Raw genomic sequence first — 7079 nt, 5'->3', positions numbered from 1 at the left:
TGCAAGTAGTAGACTGGCCTATTCATCAGAATAACCATCTTCCTTATGAAGCATGGCAAGAAATTCATGTAAGAACATAGGCTAGGCCACTTCGCCTTCACCATCATACGTGTATGTGGACAAGAGATCGAAAATCTCCCTCGTTATGGTAACAGATTCAGCATGCGAAAAATATCGTGGAGGGAGGAGGGTGCAAGTCTACATGATAGTTATGCAAAGGTTCAAAATAGGTGATGAGGGCTCATCTTGTCATCTCACCCTCCTTCTAGCGCCAAGAAATTTTGACGGTGCTCGACCTGCCAACATGTCAAGGGATCTCCCCGGTAAGAAGTCCCAATTAGACCTCAAATCGTTTGGTGTAGGAGTCTCAGCAGTGGCTCGTACAGTCATGCCTTGACCATGATTTCGAACAGAGGCAAGTAAGTTGTCCTTGTTGGTAGCAAGGGTGTGACATCTGTAGTAAGTCAAGGAAGGTGCATGAGAGGTTCTAACACATGAGGAGTGAGGTGAGTGTACCCCTTGAAAACCTGTAATAGTACTCGGCTTGGAAGGGAACACACGAGCAAAGATTCATCATCGGCTGGAAAGCAAGATAGTGAGCAATTCAAAGTGATGTTCAAACCAACAACACACTTGCAACAAGATTCATACAATTGCATACAAGATAGTTCATACACAAGTGCGTAAGTTAAATAAAATACATTGCTACAGCAACCAGAATAGTCTAACTACAATAACAACAGATGCATGAAAACGTGTTGGCTCTGTTATATTAAGAAGTGTAAGTTCCATTCATACAATACCTTCATGTACATCCACTAGTTCTAATAGTGGAATGTTACAGCCACAACTTCCTGCTCCTCCAAAGAGATGTACTAGCTCTACATAGTGGAGAAGCCAAGGCGCGTTACAATATTGTCCAAGATTTCTCTAAGATAGTCCTATCAAAGCTTCACTGACCAAAAGCCCTTACAATGAGTTATGAGGGAATATTTATAGAAAAGGGTGGGGTGACACTTGACATTCCCCTTTGAGACAGTTCATCTACCCTCATGACTCTTCATCTACTCTATGAATGTTACATCCAACTATCGACACTTGAACATCCACTTGACAAGACGTTACATTACAATGCACATGTGACCTTGTGAGACAAAATGGCTTGAGCAAGCCATGAAAGACATCATTGACACTTGGAATGTTGTGGTGAGAACAATTCTTTGACATGCCTGTGATGGTTGAAGGTGGTGAGTTGTTGCCAAGCTTGGTTGTTTGTGATGGTGTATGTGCGCTCAATGGTGACATCTTTCCTCTTGCCTTCACTGCATCCAGGTGCACTGATATGGATCCTCTTTCCAACTCATCTGATAGCATGCGCATGATCATCCTAGTGTGACCGGACTCGCAAAATGTTGATGCATAGTTTCTACACTGCTATCCAAGCATGTGTTGGTGGTTGTGTGAATCAACTTGTCGAAGTACATGTTCAGCTCCAGTTGGACTTGCTTCTTGTCTTCGCCTTGGTGAGTGTGTGGGATCGCATGCTTGCGCACAATGAAATGCATGCTGTTGTATTCCCTTGCATGCAATAAACAACAATTCTCACCTTGTTTGCTCTCTACCAGCTATTGGGATGGATCTATAACTTGTACGGGCATAGTTTCATCCATGAGTGCATGTTACGCCATCTTCTGCACTTGTTCCTTCTCCAAGTCATTCTCTTGTCTATGCAGCTCATGTTCTTCCTAGGGTTGCTGCTTCAGCACATGCAACTCCTTCTCTATTCTATTCTCTACCTTCATGCAATCTTCATGTCGTTTCATCACCTCATAGCCTAAGTCTCCAAAGTTGCTTTCATCACAAGTGGATCTGCTTGAGCTTGCAACTTTGTTCTGCCTCTGTGTTGTCAACAACCTTCCTCTGGCATTCACTGCATCTGGTATGATTCCTTCAACTACTATTGATGGTTTTGTTTGTTGTGATCCTTCTATCGTCATATATTGATGTCCTTGTCTATGAATAACTTGATGTCCTCGTGGGTAGGCAAGTTCATAGACACTTGATCAACTGAATCCCAAAGTGTGCTCTGAATGGTATCTTCAACTCTACTCTCCTGGAAACCATTGTACTTGTGCTGCTAAGAGGAAGATTAACACCTGTGATACCTGGAGACATGGCAACACTCATGGCAAGCAATCTATCAGTTAAAAACCAAAATGAACTTGAGAAATGATTTACCACATACCTGTGTGACTGATCATGAAGGTTGCATAATTTCTGTCGGGAGGTTGGGAGGTTGACTCCCAAAACTACGCAAGGCACAGCCCAGGTTGTCAAGAGGCTGACTGACTACTGGAACTGTGCATTGCATAGTCCAACCTGTCCTGCTGAGGTATGAAACTACACAACACATAATTTTAGTCACTAGTGACATGCAACCACCAAACTGCATTACGCAGTTTCTTGGGCCAGCAAGACACTGCCTCCAAGAATTGCGCAATGCATGACTGAAGGTCAGTGCTTGGCTAGACTTGTGCAATTTTTGGAGGCAAAGCAGAGCCTTCGCTTCCGGAAATGTGTTGTGTTAACCAGGCAAGGAACGGTCCAGGTCAAGGCAGCCCATTCCGGCCAAGGGTGACTGAAAACATGAAAAGTATGAATGCATGATGAGATGAGTGCAAAAAAGAGTGAATGATCATAGATGAAAATAGCAAGTGAAGGATTCAAGAAATGGGAAAGCATGTATGTGTGAAGTGAGTTGCTGCAATGGCGACCATGCATGCAAAAATAGTTTCATGCATGCGAAAACAGTGAGATGTTAATGAAAACTAAAATGGTGCTTCTACAAGCTAACATGCATCAAAACGACAGTGATTGCTCACTGAAATCGAGCAGACAACAATCACAAAAAGCGATAGAAATGCAACACAAGACATGAAAGGTGGGCTTACCCCAATATAGTTGAGTTGAATGTGCCGATGAATCCTAGATTCAACATGGGATGTAAGAGTTGTAAGTTGGATGTGAAGAAAGAGCTCTGTATAGTCTGGTTCATGAGTTTTGATCAAATCGAAGATGTTACGCACATGCCACAAATTGAGGAAGAGTGACACTTGATGGGAGGTTTCTGAAATGATCCTTGCATGCAACCTCCGACTGCTAAAAGAAGATCCCTGAATCAAGGGATGCCTTTGCATGCTGCCTTGGGAGAAGAATCCCATGCATGCAAATCAGTTTTGCTCGATTCCGGAGGGAACTAGCCAACTCAACTGCACATGCAACAGTCTACTCAGTTGGGAGGAAAAAATGCCCATTTTTGGGTGGAAGCTAGGCTGGCTCCCCAGAAAGATTGCACAATTTCTAAGCAGATCAACTGACTACTAGCCAGAATTGTGCAATTTTTGGGATGAGCAGTCCTGCTAGGAGGAATTGCATAATTTTTCTAGTGAACAGTGACAATAGGACTTGTGCAATTATGGAGCTCAGCAGGCTTCCAAAGAGAATTGCACAATTTTTGGAGGGAAGGCTCGTTCCCCTCCAAAATTGCACAATTTCTTGAGGGAGTTGCTCAGCTTGTTGTTGGAAAAAGTCTGGTGAAAAAACCTATGATGGGAATGCAACAAGATTTTATGGACAAGTTGTCATTCTGCAAGAAAATCACTGAAGCTTTTGTACTTGACAAGGCAAGACATGTTGTTGTGAGAGGTTGGTAGGAAGGCTCCAAAACGAAGCTAAGGAAAAATTTTGGAGGGTGGTTGTAGCTGCTACAACAACTGCTACGATACAAATAAACACCACCTATACTTGGAGACATAACAACAGTCATGGAAATAAATTTGTTAGTTGAAAGCCAAAACAAATCTGAGGACTAACAAGCAACACACCTGGGTGATTGGAAGTAAAGATTGCGCAATTTTCATCGAGAGCCTGGGAGACTGACTATGAAAACTGCCTAAGGCACAATCTAGGCTGCCAAGAGGCTGACTGACTACTGCAACTGCACAATGCATAATCTAGCTTTCCTACTAAGGATAGAAACTGAACAATGCCTAGGTTCAGTCAGCAAGGACATGCATGCCCAAAGACTGCATTGAGCAATTTTCTGGGTCAGCAGGGCACTGCCTCCTAGAATTTTGCAATACAAGCCTAGAATCCATTACTAGGCTAGATTTACACAATTTCGAGAGGGAAGGTAGAGCCTTCACTTCCAGAAATGTGCATTTCCGTCAAGGCAAGCCAAGCTCAGGGCCAAGGCAGCCTAGACCCGCCGACGGGTGACTAAAAACATGGAAAGGCTTGGATGCATGGTGATATTGAGTGTAAGAAAGAGTGAATGATCATGCATGCAAACAATAAATGCAAGATTCAGAAAATGGGAATGCATGCATGTGTGTGAAACAAGTCGCCGCAACGGTGACTGCCCATGCAAAACAGTGTCATGCATGCGACAGCAATGAGATGCAAACAAAAACTGAATCGGTGCTTCTACAAGCTAATATACACTAAAACGATAGTAGACTTTCAACAAAACCAAGCAAACAACATTCATACAAATTGAAATATGAAAAGCAACAAAAAAGCAACAAATGACATGAAAAGCAGACTTACCTAGAAACAGCTGAGTTTAATGTGTCAAAGACTCCTAGATGTGTTGTGGTATGTCAGAGCTCCAAGATCGATGTGAGGAATGAGCTCTATAGCATCGGAAAAATAATTTTGAGGCTTATGATGCGCATGCCACAATAATGTGAAAATGCGACACTTGGAGGGAGGTTTCTACAACAATCTTTGCATGTAACCTCCAGCTGCTAAAAAATGATCCCTAAAATTTAGAGATGCTTTTACATGTTTCTTTATGTTATTTCAGGAAAAATCAGCCCATGCATGCAAACCAAGATTGCTTAGTCCCGGAGGGACCTCGTCAACCTGAAGGCACATGCAGTAGTCTGCAAGTTTGGGAAAGGGATTTCCGTAGTTTCTGGGCTGAGCAGGGCTGGCTATCCCTAAGGAATTGTGCAATTTATGCGGTTAGCATGTCATTGCCTCCCAGAATTGCAAAATTTCTGAGTTGAAGCCTAGTGTTAGGATGGATTGCGCAACTTTCTAAGGGAGGGTTGCCTAGCTAGATTGTGCAATTATGGAGTGCAGTAAGAAGCCTAGTAGGATTGTGCAATTTCTGGAGGGAAGGTTGGTTCCCCTCCAGAATTATACAATTTTCTAAAGGAATATCCCACCTAGAAGATTACCTAAGTCCTGAATGGCAGCATGTGATGGGATACAAGCACGTTGACATGCACAGGATGGTAAGCCACTGAAATGTAGCTGAAGCCTATGTACTTGATAGTGCAAGACATGTTGTTAAGGATGGTTTATAGGGAGGCTCCAAAAGGAAGCTAAGGAAAACTTTTGGAGGCTTTTTGTAGCCACTACAACACCACGCTTGTGCATTCTAATGATATTCCAATAAACACAACTCCCATCATAGAACAACCTTCAATATCTGTCCAAACAACACCTTTTCCGAAGAGAATAAAAATTGATAAAGGGGTAGAAAAAATATTTTATTGCCTAATTATGATATAATAGATGAACTGAAGAATGTTTGTATAAAAATTCCTTTGTTACGAGCTATTAAAGAAATACCAATATTTGCAAAGACAATCAAGGAGTTGAGTATTAAAAGGCCAAGAATAAAAAGAAAAGAAGTCAAAATAATTCAATTAGTTGGAAAATTGCAGATATAGGAGCACTCCAACCTCTCTCGACTCAAAACCTAAAAATGATGAGGTCTAAGCCGTGCGAGGAAGACCCGAATGTAAATATCATGTTCCAGAGTGGTATCACGATAGGATATGACAACGGCAAGCAGCCTGAAGAGAGTACCTAGGTTTGCAAGGCTCCAACAAAGGAACCAGAATTTGATTTGGAGCGTGCTACGGACAGATTCATGGAAGCTAAGAAGAGCTTCGTGGATGCCTCCACTTCAGGAAGTAAAGACAAATTAGAACTGGAAATGGACCCATCAATGCTCACTACATTTTTGGAGACATGCATGAAGTTTCTGCGCGACAGAAAAGTTATGAAGGGACTGCAAAAACTCATCACTAGATGTGTTGGAACCACGCCAAGAGAACCATGCGTAGTCTGGAAGCTCGGGAAGCACACAACGCGAACAAGAAGAGAGATGAGATTGACCGCGTAGATCCGGGAATATGAAATGGATCAAGTGATTTTGGATCTAGGATCAGATGCAAACACCCTGCCAAAGCAGACATGGGAGCGCATGGGCAGGCTTTCACTGCAATGGTCTCCTATTCAATTGCAAATGGCGAACTAGCAAAAGATCCTACCTATGGGAAAATTGCAAGGAATAATGGTAGATATCGAAGGTGCGAGCATGCTTGCAGATTTCGAAGTGATAGATATTGTTGATGACAACAATCCCTATCCCACGCTACTGGGAATAGATTGGGCCACTGACATGAATGGAGTGATAAATCTAAAGAAGCGCAAGATGATTTTTGAGAAAAAGTCACTGCACGTAGTGGTACCTTTAGACCCTATGGAAGGATCGCACTACACAAAGCCAGTGTGTGACTACGATAGAAATGATGATCTAGACTGTCTCTACAAGATAACTGCATGGGAGTAGGACTGGGTAAATCCAACAGGGGATGGTAGACTCTCGTGGGAACGCGAAAGCTCCTACACCTCAGATTTGAACAAGGAAATAGAATGATGGTAGAACTGGATACACGAGGTAACCACGCTCAACTGTAACATGATGACAAGGTCACTATGTTGCATGGAAACAGAGGTAAGGGATCTTCCTATGTATGACGGGTTGAGTGAGGTGAATGATTTCCTGAACAAATTTGAAAGAGAAGTATCGGAACAGCAACATTTCGATGCTCTGAAATGGATACTGTGCACTACGCCCACAAGATGGTGGGGGACGCATCAAAGAATTTTTGAGGACTAGCGCGAATACAAAAGGATGATGCACATGTGGTTTAGAAAGCCTCAGATGCGGCTAATAGACAAGTATGATAGACAGGATGACCCACGTGCACACCTCG

This window comes from Pinus tabuliformis, chromosome 6 (assembly GCF_031772625.1).
Source record: "Pinus tabuliformis cultivar Carrire ecotype Pingquan chromosome 6, CPIR1, whole genome shotgun sequence".
NCBI lineage: Eukaryota > Viridiplantae > Streptophyta > Pinopsida > Pinales > Pinaceae > Pinus > Pinus tabuliformis.
The sequence above is the reverse complement of the archived record's forward strand: the minus strand, read 5'-3'. Positions refer to the sequence as shown.